We start from the raw sequence: 23873 nt of genomic DNA, 5'->3' as shown, positions 1-23873 counted from the left end.
CTACTTTTCCCTTTCAATGTAATAAAGTGCAAGATCACTCTTGTCATGCTTGTCAGCTTGGAAAGCATACTCGTCTCCCTTTTTCGAACTCTTCCACTATGGCTCCATCTCCGTCTCATACTTTGCATTGCGATGTTTGGACATCCCCGATAGTGAGCAATTCGGGCTTCTCATTTTACCTTGTTTTGTTGGATGATCATACCCACTACGCTTGGACGTTTCCGTTGCGCTGCAAGTCGGATGTCTTCGAGATCCTCATTACTTTCCATCACTACCGGAATAACCCTATATGCCTACGGCCTTATCTATGCCGACGGCTTTTTGTCAGGGCCGTCGGCATAACTCGAGCTACGCAGACAGCCTGGGAAAAGCCGTCGGCATAGAGAAGCCGTCGGCATACCTCCATCTATGCCTACGGCAGCCGTAGGCATAGTTAGGCCGTCGGCATATATCGATCTATGCCTACGATGGCCGTAGGCATAGTTAGGCTGTCGGCATAGATGTGGCCCCGGTGGCCCAGGGACAAACGGCGGGCTGACGCCGTCAAATCTATGCCGACGGCCCTGACGGCGGCCGTCAGCATAGATATTATCTATATTTTTTTACTAGGAGCTGCCACGTGGCAGATCTATGCCGACGGCAAAGCCGTAGGCATAGTTTTCCATCTATGCCTACGGCCTTGCCGTAGGCATAGCCCCGCCACGTGGCACCTCCTGGCAGCCCCTGGCCGAGAACTATGCCTACGGCATGGCCGTAGGCATAGATATTATTTGTTTTTATTTTAAATTATTTTTATTTTTTAAGTTAAATTTTGTTTAATTTAAATCTAACTTATCTAAACTTAAACATACACAAATTATACATCGATTTAGGGTAGAATTTTTCATAGATTATGAATATCCAGTTTGTTTTTGTTTTTGAGTATGTTAGAAATGTGGCCTCCTGTACTTTTGCATATAGGTCCTTCTGCTTTATTAAAATCATAAGTAATTGATACTTGGATTGATTTTGGCGAAATTCATATGGTTTTTTATCAGAATCTTGAAAGGATTATGTGCTATACTATGTTTCAAATTTGAACAAACTTAAATCATGTTTGCTTCATCAGACTGTTTCAAGGATTGTGGTGGCGGGTGCAAAGGCAACTGGCTCTGGAGTGTGACCCTTCATGGACGCCGATGCCGTTGTCACTTGGAGGGAGGAAACGGCCATGTCGGGTTGACACGAAGGGAATCTTATGGTGGGTTTGTCCCAGACCTTGTTCTCAAGTGTTCCTATGGGCCGACCTATCACAACCAGGTGAAAACGTCCATTGGTCAAAGATCGTCCGGTGAAAGTCAAAGGCATAGATTTCCGGGTCAACTTGTCCAGGGTTTGGCTGACCGGGGGCCTTGGGGGGGGGGGACAATGCCACCAGAGCATCGCGCCGAGTCCTCATACATGTCGAAAGATGTGGTGCCATGTCTAAAGAGGCAATACGCGGCTCCGGTGTGAGGTTTGCCCTCATGAACGGCGATGCAATCGAAGTAATCCTTCTGCGGTTTTGGCGTTGCATGAATATTCCTGAACACTTGAAGCGTAATAAATTCATGAGATTTTTACACAGTGCAGACACATATGATATAATATGTGTGGCAATTTCTTATATTTTTGTAAGATGCAGGAGTATGTGAAAAAATCCCCCACCATGGATTGTTCTTCGCATGTCTACGAGTGTGGTCAGGGGCCTTTGGGGGCTAGCTATGCCATCAAATCTTGCGTCAGGTCCTCTTACATGTCTAGAAGTGTGCTGTCAGGTGCAAACAAACGACACGCGGCTCCGGAATGTGACCCCCTTCACGGAAGGCACTGCCGCCGACACTTGCAGGGGGGGAATGGCCGCATCGGGTCGACACGAGGGGGGTCCGCTGGTGTGTTGGGCCCAGACCTTGTTTTGAAATGTTCCTATGGGCTGACCTATCACAACCAGGTGGAAACGTACGTTGGTCAAAGGCCGTTCGGTGAAAGTCAAAGGCCTAGATCTTCGGGTCAACCGGGCTAGGATTAGGTCGGTCGGGGGCCTTGGGGGTATCAATGGTACCCAAACTTGCATTGTGTCTTAATATATGTATACAAGTGCGATGGAGGGTTGAAATAGCCAATGGAGGAACGGGCAACGCATTTCATTCACAAACCAGACACGTTCTCTCTCGATAGCTAGATACTAACTCGAAGATGCTGCAGTTTACAAGCGGCCTCTGGTCAGGCTTTTGCGAAACGCGCTCAAACTTTTACCACACCCTACAAGGGGCATATGAAGACACTGTGCCCGGTCCCGGGGATTTTCGGCATCGTATGATTTTCCACAGATTTTTACGGCTTGATCTGGCATGCCACCAAGGTACATTCGCCCCCCAGTTGTGGGGCTCCTCCTTCTTTGGTTGCACTAGGCCTATGCATGCTGCAAAGACATCATATATGATTTTACAAACCACTTCTGGACATCATTTCAGGTGGCCGTCGTGCAGATCTGCAATTCCCCGCATTGAAACCCTATGGATGCAGTAAATTTCTCAAATAATCCAGGCGGGCCCGAAAAATGCCATGTACTGGCACGTGTCATAAAATGGCCCCCTTTGAGAGCATGAGAATTTTTGAGGTCAACGGAGCAACAGGCAGCGCAGTTCCTTCACAAACCGAAACATTCTCTCTTTATAGCAAGATACTAACTCGAAGATGGTGCAGTTTACAAGTGGCCGCCGGTCAGACTTCTGCGAAACGCGCTCACATTTTACCACACCTTACAAGGGCCATATGACGACACCGTGCCAGGTCCCGAGGATTTCCGACATCGTATGATTTTTCGTGGATTTTTACGGCTAGATCTAACATCTCGTCGAGGTACATTCGCCCCTCCCCGTGGTGGGGTTGCTCCTCCTTTGGTTGCACTAGGCCGACGCATACTGCAAAGGCATCATATATGATTTTACAAACCACTTTTGGACATCATTTCAGGTGGCCGCTGTGCAGATATGTGATTTCCCGCATTGAAACCCTACGGATGCAGTAAATGTCTCAAATATTCCAGGCGTGCCCGAAAAATGCCATGTCCTGGCACGTTTCATGAAATGGCCCCCTTTGAGAGCATGAAAATTTTCGAGGTCAACGGAGCAACGAGCAGCGCAGTTCCTTCACAAACCGAAACATTATCTCTCTATAGCAAGATACTAACCCAAAGATGGTGCGGTTTACAAGTGGCCGCCGGTCAGACTTCTGCGAAACACGCTCAAATTTTTACCACACCTTACAAGGGCCATATGATGACACCGTGCCAGGTCCCGAGGATTTCCGGCATCGTATGATTTTCCGTGGATTTTTACGGCTAGATCCGACATGCCGCCGAGGTACATTCGCCCCCCAGTGGTATGGCTCCTCCTCCTTTCGTTGCACTAGGCCTACGCATACTGCAAAGACATCATATATGATTTACAAACCACTTATTGACATCATTTCAGGTGGCCGCCGTGCAGATCTGCATTTTTCCACATTGAAGCCCTACAGATGCAGTAAATGTCTCAAATATTCCAGGCGGTCCCAAAAAATGCCATGCCCGGGAACGTGTCATGAAATGCCCCCCTTTGAGAGCACGAGAATTTTCGAGGTCAACGGAGCAACGGGAAACACACTTCCTTCATAAACCGGACACGTTCCCTCTCGATAGCCAGATACTAACTCGAAGATGGTGCAGTTTACAAGTGGGTGGATCCGGCATGCCGCTGTGATCCTCCTCTCCCCTCATAGATCGCCGGCAGCCAGGTCCGCCGGACCTCGTCCTGCCGCGTCCATCCATGCGTCAAGATCCGCTCCTTCCATCCACCCACAACCCTACCTCGTGGCTAGGGTTTCGATGGCCTCCACCTCTAACGCTGCTCCGATGGCGGCGAGGCCAGAGGATGCCAGACCCTTCACCGACGTGGACGCGGTTAGCACTTGCCCTCCTTCAGCGGTCCAAGAGAGTAAAAAAATTTAGAAGAAAAACAAAAGGGAGAACACAATTGCATGAGCTTGATTCCTATTGGTGGAAACGTTTGTGCCACGGATCGATGACGTGGCGCATATCCATCCATCTAGCTCTCCACCCCACATCCATCCAGCCATCCATCCATCTAGAGAAAAGGACAAAAAAAGAGCCCACGAGATAGAGCCCACCCAACTCCACTGAACGCCTCCTCCCTCTCTGTCTCACGACCTCGCTCCTCTCCCCCACGAACCCCTCTCCCTCGCCGCCTCCACCACCCACGCCGGCCTATTCCGGTGAGCTCCGGCGACGGGAAGCACTCCCCCGAGCTCCCCAAGCTCCACGCCTCCTCCCCCTCCGTCCAGAATCGGCGCTCCCGCCCTCCATCGTCCCCCGTGCTAGCTAGGGTTTCGGCCGCCACCTCACCTCCAGCGACGGCGAGGCCAGCGGGCGGCGGGTCAGGCACCGGCGAGCTCCCGAGCCCCTCTTTCTCGATCCAAGCCCCTCTCTCTCGATCCCGATCCCCTATCTCTCGATCCCCTTCTCTCTTTTGTCGCCTCACATCGCCGCCTCGGTCGCCGGCCGATTCCAGCCTACTCCGGCGAGCTCTGTCGCTGAGCTAGCTACCCATGGCTCCCCGTTGAGCCGCTCTACCTCCTCCACTCATTCGATTCGCTTCTCCCTGCCGCCCGTGGTCGCCCCCATCGGTTCTCCCTCTCTAGGGTTTCGGTGGTGGGGAGAGGTTTGTCGTCGGCGTGCTCTTGCTCGTGGATCTAGTCGCCTGCGCCACCTCCCGTGCCTCCTTGTGCACCAGCGCCTCCTGGGTTTTGCCTGTGGTGCTACTGCCCCAGATCCGTCAGCCTCGACTACCTTATCGCCTGCCACCGTGCGACGGCGGTGATTTTGCCACACCGCAACCATGGTGGTGGCGTTGCTTATGGTAAGCTCCTCAATCCCTCTGCTCCCCTGCTCGTACTACTCTCTTCGGGCATGTCATGGTCGATTTGATGCTGCTCCGCGTGTCCTATTAGTGCTTGGTGAAGGTTGGCTCACCTATTATTAGCTCAATTGATTACTGTGCTATCTTTATGGATTTGGCAATGTGGACTTTGGTCTACTTATGCTCCTGCTGCTTTACATGTTCATATTCTAGTTCTAGTTCATGTCTATGGACTGATTACAAGAAATTCTATGCTACTGTTGGTCTATCACTGCAATTATCTTGGTCTTATAGATGTTATTGTTCCTGTCCTATAGCACATGCTAGTTTCTTTATTAGTTGGCTGCTGGTTCTATTTATTCATATGTACAAGTGCTACTGTTTCTTTGTTATCTTATAAAGGATATAGTCCTTCATTTGTATATAGCTGTAACTTTCTTATTGATCAACATATACTGATTCATCTCTTTACTGCAATTACTCTATGTTGTTCATGATTTGCTCCTGTAGTGGTATAAAATTATAGTTTCTTTTTCAAGCTGGTATGTGTGTTTGATATATACTAGTCTTTATCTAAATACCATGTATTGGTATTTCTTGTATGGTTTAGTACATCTTCTACTGGTGGTTTAGTTGTATATTGTACAGGATATAGTCCTCATGGTTGCATGTAGTGTTAACTCTTTCTTTGCTTTAGCTATTTCAGATGTTTCAGATGATTTTGATGCATGCTTATACTCCTATCTATACCAGGTCCATGTGTTGTGCTTGTGTACCTATATACAGAATAGTACCCATGTGTAAGTGGGTGTATGTGTTCTGCACTTCTGCTTACGGCAGATGTTTAGTAAATGTGCTATCAATGGCCTATTTATTCTTGCAGGTTATGGACTGTATCTTTCCTTGCCAATTCCCTCTCTTAAATCTGATTTGAACAGATGCTACACTGGTCTCTTCACTTTCTTTCTCTCTCTCATACTCTCACTGATAAGAACAGGTGCTCCTTAATCTTGCCATGCCAATGATGGTGTCCTGAGGCTCTCACCATTACTTAACAGCAGATGCTGCACTACTTGATCCAATGATGCAATAGCCCTAGCACTACTAGGTTGCCTGAGGACAATCCCTACTTCAAACCCTACCTCTGGGTTAGTTGGTTAGTAGTGGGTTAGTTGGATTTCATCTGAAAACTAACCCAAGCTTAATCGACGGATCCCCTAATCATGGAGTTAGTGCTAATTTGAGTTGATCTTTGGGTTTATCTTTGATCTATACTTTGCTGGCTTTACTTCTCTATTGGGTTATTCTTTACTGCCAATTGAACCTATTCCTTTTGGCCTTGCTGGTTACTGTTCCATTGGCTCTGTTTATGCAGTGTTGGCTCTCTTCTAATGTTTCTTTTATCAACTTAATCTGATTGGGGTTTGACTAATGTTTCCAAACTCCTAAGTGCTAGCTCCTACAGCAAAGGCATTTCCATAAGGGGAATGCTACATTTTAACCTTAATCAAGTTTTTCCTATTTGTTGTTTCTTGTTTTGCAGGTTGATGAACTAGAAGAAAGAAGGAGAAGATGAAGTAGATAGTTTAGTATAGGTTTAGTTTAGGACTTTTCCTTTCTTCTTTTATTTCCTTTTCCTCTAAGTGTAATTCCTGAATGCTTGTAGTTGACATTCATATTAATAAAGTCTATTGTTTATTATTCAGGCCAAATAATTGCAATGCTTCATTTATTATGAATATAGTTTCTTTTATTCAGTTTTTGCAATATCACTTGTCTTATTTATTATGAATATAGACTTTTTATGCCTACAGCAAAGCCGTAGGCATAGCTAAAAATCTATGCCGACGGCTTTGCCGTAGGCATAGCCCTGCTGCCAGGAGGAACCAGGAGATGACACGTGGCATAGATATGCCTACGGCAAAGCCGTCGGCATAGATTCATCTATGCCTACGGCTTTGCTGTAGGCATAGCCCTGCCACCAGGAGTACCAGGGGTTGCCACGTGGCAGAGGTATGCCGACGGCGTTGCCGTCGGCATAGCTCTGCGACGTGGCATTGCGTGATTCGTCAGCGCTTTTGACGGCGCCGTCCGTTGCCGTCAGACGAAAAACACTGCCGACGGCTATACTATGCGGACAAGACTACGCTGACGACATCTACGCCGACGGGCCTATGCCGACGGCAACCGTAGGCATAGATCTATGCCGACGGCTTAGGGGCCTATGCCGACGGCCCGTGGCCGTAGGCATAGACCGCGAGTCCAGTAGTGCATGCGTATGTAGCCACACAATTTCAGCGCCCAATTCTCCAAATCTGCAGCAACAACGGACGCGGGTTCAATAACCGTGCTTTTCGTTCCTTCCTCGCCTCCCACGGCATTTCATTTCAGCTCTCTTGCTCGTACACGTCTCAGCAAAATGGCCGCGCCGAACGCATTATCCGCACCCTCACCGATGGTCTCCGCACTCTTCTCTTCCACTCGCATGCGCCCACCACATTCTGGCCCGACGCACTGTCCACTGCTACGTACCTTCTCAATCGTCGTCCCTGCCGTCCGTGTCGTCATCACACACCCTACGAGCTCCCCTTCGGTTCCCCACCATCATATGAGCATCTCCGCGTGTTCGGATGTCTCTGCTACCCCAACACGGCCTCCACTGCTGCTCACAAACTCGCGCCGTGCTCCGTAGCATGTATCTTTCTTGGTTACCCACCCGATCACTCCGGCTACAAGTGCTATGACCCGATCTCCGGAAGAGTTCTCATATCGCGGCATGTCATTTTCGACGAGATGCGCTTTCCGTTTGTGCAGGCTCCCGGCTCCTCAACGACCACTACGCCGTTGCCGTCGCTTCTCTGCTACAACGACACACCCACGCCTCCTGACCTGGCTAGGTCGCCCGCGGCTCGTCGCAGTCCTCTGGGCACTACCGCGACCCCGTCTACTTCACCCGCGGTCTCCAGTCCGCCCACCATGCCGGCTGCTTCCCCGGGCAACTCAGCTACGATGACTGCACGCGGACATGCAGAATCTTCATCTCCTGATGGTTCGGCTACTGGTGGTTCGGCTGCCTTGGCTGGGTCCTCGCCCGCCCGCTCGGACACCGGTCGTGCTACCCCAGCAGCTCCTTCGGGCTGTCCTCCGTCAAGTTCTACTGCCGCGGCGGCTGGGTCGGCTGCACCCTCTACCTCGTCCCCAGGTGCTGCCACCGCCTCTCCCCGTGTCCACGGCCATCCCATGGTCGCCCGCGCCCGCGCCGGCGTCCGCTGCCGCAACACCGCCTACGACCGCGACTACGTCCTCACTGCCACGTCGACCGCCAACTCGCCGCTCCCCACCTCTGTTCGGGTGGCCTTGCGCGATGATGATTTGCGGGCGGCCATGCAAGAGGAGTTCAACGCTCTTCGCTCCAACAGCACCTGGACGTTGGTTCCCCGGCCACCGGGCGCCCGCATCATCATCGGCAAGTGGATTTTCAAGCACAAACATCGCGCCGACGGCACTCTCGAGCGGTACAAGGCACGTTGGGTTGTTCGCGGCTTCAACCAGCGTCCCGGCATCGACTTTCACGACACCTTCTCGCCGGTCGCCAAGCCGGCCTCCATCTGCCTTGTTTGGAAGCTCGCCGCCGCCCGCTCGTGGCCCATCCATCAACTTGACATCAAGAATGCTTTCCTACACGGAGAGATCGCTGAGCATGTCTACTGTGAACAGCCAACGGGGTTCATCGACGCCACTCATCCTCATGACGTCTGTCTCCTCTCCAAATCGTTATACGGTTTGAAGCAGGCGCCGAGGGCCTGGTTCACGACGTTCACTGCATGCTTGCAGTAGCTAGGCTTCACAGCTACACGTTCAGATGCCTCCCTGTTCGTTCTTCGTCATGCAATGGGTGCTGCCTATCTCCTCTTGTACGTGGATGATATTGTACTAGCAGCCTCCTCCGACGCCTTGCTGCAGCACATCGTCGCGTGTCTGCATGCCTCCGTCGCGCTGAAGGATCTTGGGCCATTACATTTCTTCCTCGGCATTCAGGTGCAGCGCTCGGCCACCGGCTTCTTCCTCAACCAAGCCCAGTATGCCGCCGAGCTCCTCAACCGCGCTGGCATGAAAGACTGCCACCCTGCTTCGTCGCCAGTCGACACCAAGGCCAAGCTTTCTTCTTTTGATGGCGACCTCGTCTCCGACGCGACGCACTACCGCAGCATCACCGGCGCCTTGCAGTACCTGACTTTGACCCGTCCGGACATCGCGTACGCCGTGCAGCAGGTGTGCCTGCACATGCACGCGCCTCGCCAGCCGCACTGGACCATGGTCAAGCGCATCTTGCGCTACGTCTGTGGCACCACCGCCCATGGCTTGACGATCCACACTTCTTCTCCGACAGACCTTGTCGCCTACAGTGACGCGGACTGGGCCGGCTGCCCGGACACGCGCCGCTCTACGTGGGGCTACTGCGTCTTCCTCGGCGGTTCCCTCGTGTCTTGGTCCTCGAAGCGTCAACCCACGGTCTCCCACTCGAGTGCTGGGGCTGAATACCGCGCCGTGGCAAACGCGGTGGCCGAGTGTTGTTGGGTTCGACAGCTTCTCTCTGAGCTGGGCTCTCCGCTGACCAAGGCCATGATCGTCTACTGCGAAAATGTCTCCGGCGTCTACCTCGCTCAGAACCCCGTGCATCATCGTCGCACCAAGCATATTGAGCTTGATATTCACTTCGTACGCGAGAAGGTGGCCCTCGGTGAATACCGTGTTCTTCACGTCCCAACGAGCCAACAACTCGCAGACGTGATGACCAAAGGACTACCATCACCTACGTTTGCTGAATTCAGGTCCAATCTCTGCGTCCACAACGGCGACACTGTGATTGCCGGGGGGTGTTGGAAACAGTCTTCAGCTGCTCTCCTACACGCACGCCACACGACTGCCAGGGCCTCAACTGCCCACGACTGCATGAGTTAGCTTGTAGGGCTGTTGGATGAGCTCGTTAGAGTAGTGCGGCCACTTCTGTGATCAGTTGTATATAACACTGTCATTGGATGAATACAAACTATCATTCCTCCTTTTCCTGTTCTACAAAGAACAGCGCTGCGAGAGGCGGCACCAACAAGGGCCTCCAGCTCATTCTCTCGTCCGTGCAAAATTTTCCAATTAGAGCAACATCCAAAGCTTTGATGATCTGAATGTGAAGGAAGTGTTACTGATTTGGTCTGAAGCAAGAAGAGCAGCGGGATTAAAAGTTGGGAACACATCTTCACATAGCTTGACCCATGCCTTGAAATCAATCTATTTAGCACATACAACGAAATCCCAAATCCCCGTCCTCTAATCCACCCAGCCGTGGGCCTCCTTTTCTTCTCCACAAGCTGTTGGAATCCTTCTGATCTCGAGCGAGACACGACCGCGAGATGCAGCCCTGGCTCCTCTATCACTCCTCTCCTGCCAACAGCACCCGAGGCCCACAGCTCCTCCCCTCCACCTACCTCTGAGACACAAGTTAGAGGGCAGCAACACCCTCCTGGCTCCTCTCCTCCCCAGCCACGACATTTGTATCTCTCGGACTCTCCATGCACGCAGTCGTCTGAGAGGACGCGTCCGCCATGCTCCTCGTCCAGACCTGAACCGCCGCATGTCGCCTCGACGGTAACCTAACCGTGTCAACAACGCCGGTGGTCGAGTCGACAGCTTCGTGTCACCGACCCCGATGACGGATCGACAACCTGGCTGGGATGAGCCGCCTCGAGTTCGGTCCACCTCCACCACGAGCACACATGGACATGCCGCCTCAAGTTCGGTCCTCCTCCACCAACGAGCATAGCACATGGACACGCTGTCTCCAGTGATTGCGTTCATCCTGCTGCAGAGGACCAAATCGACAGGATCAACTGATCGAGGACATGGTTGTGGCCTGCCCGTGCTGCACATGTTGTTGACTCGCCGTTCATGGCCGATTGACTCCCGCCTCCGTCCCTCCAGCCTCTCCTCCCCAAGCTCCTCATCCTCCTCGATGTCTGTGCAAGTCAATCTTCATGTTTAACATAAAATCAACGGATATAAAGGTGTGACCTATGGAGAACTATGAAAGCCTCCTTCCTTTATTATTAGGTAAAGATAAAGATAAAGACAAGCAAATGTGCCCGTGCGTTGCAAGGGGAAGAGCACATCTTCACGTTAACATTGTGTGTGTTATATACAACATTTGTGAAATCGTCGGTTGCTGTTTAGCAGGTCATGATCAGGAGTCCCCAATTAGAATTTGCATTGCATAGATGGTACAACTATTGTTTTTCTAAAAGTCAAGTTGAATATGTCTATATTTTACAGACTCATATAATAACGGCATTCAACGAGCCGGCGTCGACAGCAACGGAGGCCAACTAGAGATGGGTGACACAGCGCAGAGTTGCGGTTGTGGAAACCAAGAAACATTTCTATCTATGTGCATGCTTGGCTCACAAAGCATGCTCCAGAATAACAAAATTATCATGACTCCATTGGTTTCAAATATGGACTTATTATGTCTAAAAAAATGAAAAATGTAGAATACTGTGTCGATGTGTTAGAAAATCTTTATCTTTACCAATATTAAAGGGAGGAGGCTTTCATAGTTCTCCATAAGTCACCCTTTTCTATCATTTGATTTTATATTAATCATAAAGATTAAGGGTTGAGATTTAAAAGTAGATCTATGTTTTTTTTCTTATAAAAAAAGTGCTCGATTCATCTTATCTGGCCGAGTCTTCCTTCCTTTCCCTAAAAAAATAGCTTGATGTGTTACACACCAACTGCGTACCAGACCCGGTCTCCTACTGCCAAAAAAAGAGACCCGGTCTCTTATGTACATGCATCGTCCAGAAATTCTCACTTTTGGTGCCCCTGCAAATCGCAACTTCCCCCGGATCCGCTCCGTATAAGCCTCAGATGCTATATGTCCTCTCCTTCATGTTTTCTTTCTCCTGATTTTTCTGCAGGGAGAAAGGCCGAGTTCGAGTGAGAGGCCTTCTGCGATGAACGGCGCCGACGGTGGTTGATCACCAACGACATGTACTCGAATTGGACGTGGTGGTCGTCATCCCCGCTGGGATTAAGATTCAAATCACTGGTGCGCTCCTGCCTGGTTACGCCATCCAACTCAGGGTGGACATGGTCTGACCTGCTCCGGTCGATGACCAAGCCATCATTTGGAATGACTGTGCCGGGTCGGACGGGACTGACCAGCCCGGCGATCCTACATTCTGGATCGGCGGTGCTCCAGACCGGGCCGGACCGAGCGGACCGACGGGTGGCGAAGGTGAGTGGTAGCAGGAGACCATTGCAACTGTCGTGGACGCACATGGAGGCAGGGGCTGTGGATGGTGAGTGCAGGAGACGTCTATGGCGTGGACACATGCAACGGCGAGGACGCCGAGGGAGCCATTGTCCCGGCTAGCCACGGCAACCCTGGTGCATTCCTGCACCCCCTGACGCTGCCCATGAGCCATGAGCTACCGGCTCGCAATAGCTGCGTCAGCATGCAGCAGGCGCCCGCACACGCCCATGCGTATGGCACCGGCGGCGGCGAGTACATAGGACAGGAAGAGGAGGATGCACGCAACTTTCATTGAATGTATAACCACATGACTGCACACGTGCATGCCTACAGCGCCGGCGAATACACCGGACATGGATGGCGCGTTCAGGAGTTGTTGTTTTTCTTCAGTTTCGTCAGAGAAATAGGGGAATGCAACGTGAGACCTGAAGACCTACTGACATGCATGTAATTCTCTTCCGTGGACGACGCCAGCACGGCAGCTTAGTGGGCGTCAGACTAGCTGTGGGCTGGGCATTTTCCCTGCAATTCAGAAGAGAAAAATTGTTAGACTGGACTTACTAAGCGGGCGTCTTAAAAAGAGAACAATTTGGTCAAGTGATATTAACCAAAAGTCTCAGTCAAATGATATTGTATATAAGAAAAAAATTATACAGATCTGCATGCAAGATCTAAGAAATATAGCATCGACTGAGACATAACAAAGTCTCAGTCGACTAAGACTTAGCAAAACTGATATTTGATATATAAAAGTGTATATATATATTTGATAGAGCCATCTAATTTGGACTTGAAATTACACTACTGTAGAATTTCCTTTCAACTTGCTAATTCAATTTACTTATTTTTTAATCAATAATAATTCTAAACAACATAATTTATACAATTTTATTGAAAAGGATGTTTCTTTACATAATTTATACAAAGTGGGACTGACCAGCCCGGCAATCCTGTTTTCTGATGTGAGATGTGTTGTAAACATTGGTCTGTAAATAATTTTGTCAGTCCTTTTTATTAATTACCTCATGTTAGCTAGACGGCATGTAGTGCATGGTAGTTTAAATTTTCATAGACAAAATGACTAATTATTGTGAATACATTTTTTACACCATAGCATGATGTGAAGAAGACATGTGGGGACACAAATAGGACTCATCATTCTGCCATGAAACAAGTTCACATTCAAAAGCAAGGGACGGTATTGAGGGGCGGTGTGAGGGCGCGTATGGAACATGTGTGGGGAAGAACTCACGAAGGCCGGACCTCACATCCAACTATGACATGAGGTGGTTAAACTCATCACCTTGAGATTGACCATGTCTAGACACATTGTGATGAGATGAACACTGCATCCATTGTTGGTGTATGTGGCACCATGTTGAAATAGAGGACGCGGATGGAGGAGACGGTCCTTGAACCATACTTATTAGGACAGGGATGTGCGATATTTTCTCTCCCGTTGCAATGCACGGGCATTTGTGCTAGTCAAGTATCAAGCATCACATGATGAAGAATTAACATGTTAATGTTTTTTGTTAGAGTGTGTGATATTTATTTTCTCCGTTGCAACGCACACGCATGTATGCTAGTTTAATACCTATCGCAGGTCAAAAATACACATAATTTTTTTCCCTTCCGCTCAGCTACAGGGCCTCAACAATATTCTCAATTCGCTTGCAGGTATAGTGCTTGAGCATGCAATCATGCTAATTAAAAAAATCTGCCATGTGCATGGACAAACTCTTATTGCTTCATCCTCGCAAAAAAAAACACTTATTCCTTCAGGTTTAACATCGCCCCCAAAACAATACAATTAAATCTGCTGCTTGCTAGCTAATTCAACAAAACCAAAACAATAACTAATTCGGATAGTTTATTGCAACTTCGGTCGATTGCAACAGTTGCCTTGTGTTTGCTGTACTATACTGCATGTGCCTGGTAATTTAAAACAAATAAAATCAGAAGGGCGTCCATCGACTGCAATTGGTGCCTACTGCTTGTGCCTACTAATCAATTGCAGGCATCGGCTTGACCTCCACGGCCCTGCACCAACGGCTTCTCCTCCAGTCTTCCGCATGTGTCCGTCAGCTGGTTCTTCGAGTAGGGCGAAGTAGGACGCCAGCCAAAGGAGTAAGACATAAGGAGGATCGCAGTGCATGGAAACGACTTGGAGGAGGAGGATGGTCAGAGTAGCTTGGCTACGATGCTCCAGATATAAGGATCATCGTGTTGAAGGAGTAAAGGTCCCGGACGATGATGTCGTCGATCAGGCATTGTGTATCCGCCTGGCAATGGCCTCGTGGCCGCGCGGCAGAGGATGGACTTAAGCATGGCCTTGTAGGATCTCGCTGATGCCATGCTCATGTCCTGCTGGACGCCCGTCACCGGCTGGCCCCACGCTCATCTGGATCGCCTGTAGCAGACCACAACAATTCATAGACCGCCCCTCGTCGAGGCATCCGCGCGGCCGCGTCGGAGAGCACGGTCAAGTCGCCGCCAGACCAAGTTTTAGCACTTGTCTTCAACTGCCATGCCGACCCAGCTGCCGCTCTCCCGCTCCTTGCTGCCTCCCTGCTGCACGTGCTGCACTACTTTTGCTTGCTCGCTGGTGTTGGAATAAACCATGGCACAACGTGTGCATAAGCATGCGCATTGGAGCGCGTTCAGCGTGCGGCCAAAGCGTTCGGATCAAGCACGTGAGTGTGTACGTGCATGTAGTTTGCTAGTGGGCTGTTAGTGCATGCATTGGTTGTTTGCTGCAGCGTGTTAGCTTGGCCGGGTCTTGTGGAGGAGCGAGTGGCTCGCCAAGACATGCGCGTAGGTAGCTGGAGTTGGTTGCTCAACCGTTGGGTTGCTGGGCTATACAACTGCCATGTAATCGTTGTGTTTTGGTTGTGCCTAGAGGAAGAAATACAAAGAGAAAAGGCCAGCGTTCGTCGCTGGGGCATCCGTTGCCCGATGGGCGTTTCTTGTCCCGGAATCCACCATGTCTCGTGCTCTTTTTGATTGTTCGTCAATCCTTGGTTCCAACAGACGGCACCCTCAGCCTTGCTGCAGCTCCTACTCCAGTACCACACGCCCTGGCCTTCGTCCTCGTCGAGTCTTAGGAGGATGACTTCGATTGCCTCATCGCCGCCGGGTAACCTAAATCCGGTATGCCCGATCATGCAGGGGTTGTCTGGCTTATAAAGGATTGGGATTTCGTGCTCGCTGCAGTGTAGGACTCGTGTTCCCCCATCCACGGTGTTTCCATCGGCATCTCCGTGCACGGAGCCGCCTGAGAGGACGTGTCTGCCACGCTCTTCGCCTGGAACAAATCCGCCACATGCCAGTGGTCAACGGTGCAGGGAGCCCGACGATCCGATCGGCAAGAAGCTCGCCAAGATGAGCTGCCTCGAGTCAGTGGCGTAGCCAGCCCGATTTGTCAGGGTGGTCCGGTAATAGAAATATTTACACAAGTTTTGTTTTATTTTAAACGAAATGTTTTTTACTACACTATACATAAGCTATGGGGAAATTCCAGGGTGGTCCATGGACCACCCTGGCCACCCCCTAGCTACGCCACTGCCTCGAGTTCAGCCATCCTCTTCCCGCTCTACCACGAGCACAGCGCATGGAGACGCCCTCTTTGATGATAGCGTTTGTCCCATTGAATCTCAACCATCAATCTCTGTAGTTAACATAAAATCAGCGGATATAAAGGTATGACCTATGGAGAACTATGAAAGCCTCTTTCCTTTAATATTAGCAGTAAACATGCTCATGCGTTGCAACGGGAGGAAAAAAAAAGAAAACAGAATGCAATGGAATAAAAAGCTAGTAGTATGTAAGTAATTCAATTATCCTAAAGATACATGCAGTTTGAATTCCACAATGTCCTTAGTTGAAATCTTGCACAAGACTGAAAGAGTTTCTAATATCAGGGAAACATCTTCCTTATATCAACATTTGGAAGCATACACACGGCTTTGCAATGACCTTACAAATTCACAGGATTATAGATATCAAGAGGCAAAAGACTTAACTTGTGTGCGTAAGGCGTGATTATATCAGACTGAACAATTGAAGTGTTAAACAATGTTGTTAACCCAATTTCCCAGAACTTTACATGATTGAATGTTACTGTATAGATTAACCATGATCTGAATAAAGCTACTCGGTGTTACAATGCACCTTCGCCATTATGGGCATTGGAGAGAGCGATATTCTACCTAGGGGCACTGTCACGGTTATAGCTATTGTCGTGCCGATTACTTGTCAAGATGAGCAGTTTGCTTTCTTCAATGATCACATCAACGCGGATGTTCATTTTCTGGCTGCCTACAAAACATAGTAATGGAAGTGTATCTAGAAGTTGGACAACTAAGTAATGGTGACATGTACTAGTATGAGAGACCAGTTCAAATAATGAGTCTGGGGATAAATATGTCATAGTCATATTTAGGTTCTGGTGGACGAATTCAGCATATCAATACAAATATGAATCGACAACATAACCACTGGAGTAGAGAGTACTAGTGCTTTAATCTTTTCTGAATGAGAGAGGACTTTTAGGTCCCGGGGGTCGGGACTCCCGTTTATCCTCGCCCTCCATCCACACTGGCCGACTTGGCGATCTGTGCCAGCCCTGCACCGGCAAATGGATTTGCGAAACTACTGGGCGAACGACACTGCCCGGGCGAACCATGCACGATGGCTGATTGAACGGCTTGATACAGTACATCGTGTGTAAATGGACGTCTTGATGGGTAGCATCGTGTGTAAATCGTCCATCCTTGTCGTGTGTATAGCAGCGTTCATGGATTTGCAGGCCTATGTGAACAGTAAACCGGCAGTAGTAAAATATTTGAAAATCGAAGTGGGACGCATAGGTCACTGCTCATCCTATACAAATTCTGCCTCACCTGTCACACCTCTTGGGCACTGTTACTCCTTATCTGTCAGACGCAAGGTGCTGCACTAGAGGGTTGCCAGTTTATCATGTGAAGACCTGAAAATTCTAAAAGCAGGACGGTCCATGCATGGGTCGAGTGGGCCTATTTAACTTTTCACCGGCCTTGCATTTCAAAAATAAACGAGTTTCGCTGTTATATATGTTCAGCTTGTAGAGGCATCAAACTCTAAAGTTGAACATTGAAAAACGCGTTCAAGTAGAAGTCATAACCTTGTAGTACAGCAGACCACTATTACGCACAACAATATAACCATTGATTCATGGAGTTCCAGCTACCTCGATCAGTCCAGACTAGGAACAGTTGTGCCAGGTACAGAGATGAAACGTCGACAGGAGGAGAGAGGGCATGTAGCATGCAAAAGTTTCCAATCGCATGCAAAATTAATCAATTCACAGTGCATGCACAGCCAATGTGTTGTCGCTTCAACCTGGACCCGCATGACCTTCTCAGAGACCTACACACGTAACCTACGCTGCGTGCTACAGCCTATGTTCGCTGCTCTTTGTCTGGTTATAAGTGGCCTACTTAATTATCCTGATCCTGCAAACGCTCTGCTGCTGGATAGACCACAGCACGAATCTTTACAATACTGAACGGACAAGATAAGCGGGAGTCGGGACTCCCGGGAGCTGTCCCACCTTTCCGCTTCTGAATACTCAATGAGGTTAGCTTTTGAAACACTGAACCAAGAACTAAAGTCATGAACGAGCATGTTCTAATCATGGGGAAATACACTAAAACACTAAAAGGTAACTTTTCTTGCTCCACGTATTAGTACGACTGACATTCTCATCATTAAAATGCAGGGCATCATGGGAAAATGGCATCAGAAATTTAGTCCGAACCTCATATTTTGTTTCGCTTGTCAAGTAAAAATTGTATCTTTACATATACAACATACATATTTTCATGAACAATTTGCTAATAAAACCGAAAGTGAAAGAGCATCCAGATTTTTGTAAGGGTGCATCAGCCAGTGTACTCTCAGATCATGACTTAAATTAAGGTACTCGATGTTAAAACGCACCTTTGCCGGTTTTCGTTGGAGAGAGCAATATCGTCCATGGGGATGTGGACACGGGTCCATCTATTGCTGTGCCAATTATTCATCAACATAGGCTGCTTCAGTCCAGAGTTCAGACACATCACATATATATTCTTCACCCCAGCCAGCTTGTGCGTCCACGCCTCAAACCACAAACCGTAAGAAACAAAAGGTTTGTGAGGTAATATTATAGCATGGAAGGAAGAACCTGTCCTCGCACCCAAACCACCGTAAAGAAAACAGTGCAAGGTAATCTTACTATTTGCATGGCAGTCAATTACCTCCTGTAGCCTCGAAACCAATATGGCGCATCCTCCTGTAATCTTACGGCTACTCAGATAATCTTACATCGATCTGTAGCAAAAATGAAATATGAAATTTAAGTAACATAGGCCACTATGACAATTCTGTAGGAGGCATTTTTTGTGATCACAAGAAACGTAGGCCACTAACAATTCTGTAGGAGGCATTTTTGGTGATAGTAAGAAACATAGGCCATTAATTAACTCTTGCACGAGGAATTTTCGGTAACCATAGAACAAATCGGTCTAATAAATTGATTCCATGTAGTGGTTCGGGGAAATACCCCACGTAACAAAAACCATCATTACAAGTAGAAATAAAATTTGTTTGAAAACAACTGAATGCCACTTAGCACTAAGTAACTAGTAGCATGAAATATTCAGAAATCACTATTACAAAACTGAATACTACCGAACTTGAAAACTGACTACAGTACTTCTGAACTTGATCTTCAAGCAGCTTAATTTTTAGGTGACCATAGATTTTCCACCAACTTCATCTGTTCAGCAATGTCTCCAGGACTGAAACACTGAATGCAACATGGTATTGTGCTATTAATAGTATTGGAGCCCTTAGGTTCACTTTTCTTCTCCCCAAAACCTGAATTTTGCTACTGGTTACTACTCCCTCCGTCCCACAATATAAGACGTTTTTGCAAGCTATGTTTAGTTTGCAAAAACGTCTTATACTATGGGATGGAGGGATTAGTAAAAGGTCTGGAATTTCAATTTAATGTTACTCATACCCACCATAAATAAGAAGACATTACTCTCTACCCTCATACATTTACTGTCATCCACTTGAATAGATACCTGAAAAGCAGAATATTATCAGTTCTCCGAAGTATACTAACAAACAGATAGAGGCCCCCAACACACAAGCGCATATAACACTTTAGGATTAATATGCTTCACTACCCTAAACTGGACACAATGTTGAAAGCGTAGATATCTCAGAGGGATATTAGGTGTACCAAACTGTTCGGAATGACATGAACCCATAACACGCTATGAATCAAAAGTATAGTGAGAAACAAGATAAATAGGCAAACTCCATAACTATTGTTTCAATGCACACTAAACCATGTATTTTATCAGTGTGCCAGATACAATGGTGGGGGTCATCATATTTAACTAGTTTGTGTCTTGTAACTGAATGGTATACAAGATTACTCCTGGATTGAGGGCGGGTTAAACTGGAAATCTGCGAAGATTGACAAGCAATCGGCTGAAAACTAATTGACAATTATTCAAAAATTTCATCCTGTAAAAATTGACAATTGTATGCATGCCTAATGTGCTTTTCTTCCCGTGTGGAATACCCAGAAAAAATGACTGAAAATGAGAACTGTTTCATTCAAATTGCAGAGCCAGTGAGTAGCTCGCAAGTGTAAGTACAACATGGATGTGAATAGGGTTGTATGAGAGTAACAATCCCAGGTCAGATCTCTCACAACATCCTCCAGATTCTTGAGGAGTTGAGGACAAGTATTTTTTTTCCCATAGATCGCTTTTCGACGAGAAGTATAGTTACGGCCATTACATCTTTAATCTTAGCCAGATGCTAAAAAGAGCTAAAAAGACGACCATAAAAATCAGTACGGCCTAATTGAGTATTGTTGCACTTTACCACATCCACCGAAGTAGGAAGTTAAAATATTAGAGGCGAAAACAGTAGCATATGCATACACAAACAGTAATTCATATACAATCCAAGTATAAATCATGTGTCATGCAAATGTGGGAGCAAAGGTACGCTAACCTATGTAATGCTAGTGAACTGTGCACCTCAAAAACTCACATACATCTGAAATTACAGCAGAACCAGACAAAAATTACATGGAACTGGCGAGGAAAGCATCCACGTCTATTTTTTATAAGACGGATTTATGCCACCATGAAAGAAGGTAACCTAGAACAACACGAACAAAAGTATGTGGTTTCGAGGGACTTGAAGCTGACATAACACTCTTACCTTATTTTCATGTATAAAACAAACCAAAATCCACTGATTGGTGCACCAGTATCATATTGACTACCCAACGGGGGTAAGCACAAGCATATGTATGGTGTGAAAATGCATTACCAGCAACCTATAAGTGGCCATTATTTGTCATAATGGCCCTTGGAATAAAATGTGTGAGCAGCAAACACACCATCATTCAGTACAACTCAGCTGATTTAGAAGGTAGTTAGATCATGTTCCCCAAATTCAGATTCAGGATAATCAATCAAGAATATATACTCTGCTCACCAACATTTAACAAAGAGAAAATTTAAACAACGAAGCATTAACCACACACAGATAAGTATATTATGTATTTTCATGTTAAGAATTTCTGAAGCTATTCAGATAATGCGTCAGAATAAAAATGTTCATTGCCACTACTTCTCTAGCAAATAGACAATTAGCAAAATGCAGGCCTCCTAGAAGGAGCAAATAAACAACTATTAGGGGGGAAAGGGAAATGTTTTGTCCTCGATAGCTAAGCCACAGCAAATCAATAGCAATCATCTATTAAGGGAACATTGAGATTGATTAATTGATGACTAGCATGGCTTACTACACAAATTGGGCGGAAACACATCAATATTAAAAGTTAGGTTTATGCTAGTTCAACCAAATAAACAATAAAGATAAGACAGCAAGGAAGAGGGCCAGTCTTGTACCTCATTGCAATTGAAATAAATCTAATTTGAAACTGGTACTAATCACGAATTGCTCCAAACTGCATGAAACAAGAAAATTAAGTTACTCATATACTGAATAAGTAATATTGGTCATGCAGTCAGCTGAATAGAGAATAGCATATTGTACACACAAGATAACAAAATTAACACTTAAGTAATTGTAATGATCAGAAGCAAGAAGTCCACACTTAATTTAAACAAAAACCCTCAAAATCCTAGCATTGCCAGAAGATCTCAATACACATTCATAGGAGAGCTCTAGCTACTTCCTTTTCTTTTGCGGGAAGAGAGCTATCTATTCTCTTAACAACAAAATTCAGGATTCAACTAATTCATAAGCATCAAAATAAACTTTAGTTTGTAACCAAACATGTACATATTCTTCTATCCTGTATTGCCCAAACAATTTATGGACTAGAATGCACGTGAGCAAACATAGAACTATCTTTGAGTTCCTTGCAGATTGCAAAAGAAAACAGAGACATAACATTGACACGGTCGCTAATTTGCGTTGCTAATTGAAAAACAACATGTGTGTGCAATGGAAACAGATCGAATTGGACATGTGCTGCCAACCTCGAGGATTTGCCTTATGAACAAATTCAGAAAAACAGATTATTCACATGCCTTAATCATATTACCAGCGGTTCTTTATGGGCTGTGCGATACCTGAATACATCAAGGTGAACTTGAAGTCATGGAACTTGAGCTGGTGAGGACATCGGGCATGTTTGAGCGGTCAAAACTAATTAACAAGATGCATTCGTTCATTCAGCTTATGGTGAGTGTGTATGCTTTCGTGTCTTGCCGTGAGTACACCATACTTACCATTTTCTCGCCTGCACAGCATTTGCCTAGTCCGCAAGTCTTGCATCTTCTTCTGCTCCTAGATTTCTTGGCAGAATTCCAATTCCTTGTTTGCCTAATAAATTCACTAAATATAAAACAAATTCCTCGTAAAATGAATCATCTTTAATTGAAGAAATTTTTCTTGTAGGTTTGTGCAAATTTCGATAATACAAATATACAGAGAGTTAGCATTGTCAGCCAGGTCCAAACAGAGACATAGCATTGTCAGCTAGGTACATCTGTATAGATTGATTGTTTATGTACGTCATTACTAACATCCAATTAAGTCGGAACCATCATTTATAGCTACAAGGAAGAAAATTCTTGAATTCTAAACAAAAGCAAAAACGCAGAGAGGATTCACATGTCTTGCGAAAAAACTAAAATGTCTCAGCTGAATCAAAGTCTGATACTCTACTGTTGTTCCTTTTGCTCCGCAGCATTGAGCTCTCCTCTTCTTCTATGTCATCGGCTGGGCCTTCTTCTCCACCTCCATCATCTCACTGTCAGGTGCCTGTCTCCAGCATCACTTCCATCACTCCCTAAACTCCTCTCTTTTTTCCTTTCCTTCCCTAGTTTCTTCCCCTTCCCCTGCACCGCTCCCAAAAATCAATAACCCTAACCCTAGAAATTCAGAAATTAATGGAGGATGAGAGGTTAAGAAGAGGAGGGGGTCTTACAAGCGATAAGACCGCCGAGGGTGGAGACGGATGCAGTAGAAGGCCGCTGGCGCCGCCGAGCTCGCCCCGATCGTTGCACCGCCCACGTCGCCTCCGGTTCGCCACCGCGTGGGAGAGGGAAAGGGAAGTACACCACGCTCGAGAGAAGTAGCCATAGCAGTCAGGTCATTCCTCCGGTGCCATCCCTGCCGCCGCCGCCGCAATTGCGAAATACTCCCTCCGTTCCTAAATATTTGTCTTTCTAGACATTTCAAATGACTACTACATACGGATGTATGTAGACATATTTTAGAGTGTAGATTCACTCATTTTGCTCCATATGTAGTCACTTGTTGTTGAAATGCCTAGAAAAACAAGTATTTAGGAACGGAGGGAGTAGAAGGGACGGGGGAAGGGGAACGTCATCATGTGAAAACTGCTCATAGCGACTGGGGAATGGGCTAGATTGTTTTTTCACATCGGGGGGAGGTGGGCTAGCTCCCGGCTATCTTTTTCCATCGATGTAAAATTACATCGGTGGACCGTAATTTTATATCGATCGATGTTTAGACCAGACTACCGCTCGGTCGATCGACCCGGGTGAAGAATAAGTAATTCTTCACCCTGAGATATATATATCGTCACCCTAGGTGAGGAATAGTTATTTTTCACCCCCCTCTATTTTATCATCAATGCATCGTAATTTTACGTTTCGTAAGTTTTGTCTTATTTCCGACGCAGAAAAGGACTGTAAGAAAATATATAATCGCCATAAAAAATATTTTATGTTATGTAAAATTACAAACGTAAAAACATAGTCTACAATACACATAAACTGCTAATTTTCTTATCTTATGACCTATATTTTAATTTCTTATGTCAAATTTCACGTAGTGAATCAATAGGAATGTAACTATTTGAATTCGAAACGTAATTTAATTATGAAATGATCGTAAAATTACCTCAGGTGAAGAATAACTTATTCTGCACCCTGCGTGATGAATAGTAACACTATATATATATATACACACACACAATTAGCTAGCTATATACAATTTCTCCTAATTTGTGTCTTCGGAGCCAATGGCATTAGCCTAATTGGTGTCTTTGGAGCACGATGACAATT

General features: G+C 46.8%; 1 long non-coding RNA gene across 7 annotated transcripts; it reads right to left on the bottom strand.

Moving 5' to 3' along the window:
- Positions 1 to 16273: 16273 nt before the first annotated feature.
- Positions 16274 to 22981, bottom strand: LOC125532034 (uncharacterized). 7 transcript variants are annotated; one of them, XR_015618381.1, is made up of 7 exons: positions 22769 to 22981; positions 22068 to 22679; positions 21909 to 21984; positions 21219 to 21277; positions 19299 to 19361; positions 17151 to 18600; positions 16277 to 17058 (listed from the first exon to the last, which is right to left on the bottom strand). It is a non-coding gene; the product is annotated as an uncharacterized LOC125532034 (long non-coding RNA). The 7 variants fall into 7 exon arrangements; XR_015618379.1 differs by having other exon boundaries at positions 16274 to 17058; positions 21219 to 21984; XR_007293688.2 differs by having other exon boundaries at positions 16278 to 17058; positions 21909 to 22679.
- Positions 22982 to 23873: the final 892 nt, after the last annotated feature.

The sequence above is a fragment of the Triticum urartu genome, chromosome 1A (genome assembly GCF_056163025.1).
Source record: "Triticum urartu cultivar PI428250 chromosome 1A, HENAU_Tu73, whole genome shotgun sequence".
In the NCBI taxonomy this organism is placed as follows: Eukaryota; Viridiplantae; Streptophyta; class Magnoliopsida; order Poales; family Poaceae; genus Triticum; species Triticum urartu.
The sequence above is the reverse complement of the archived record's forward strand: the minus strand, read 5'-3'. Positions and strand labels throughout refer to the sequence as shown.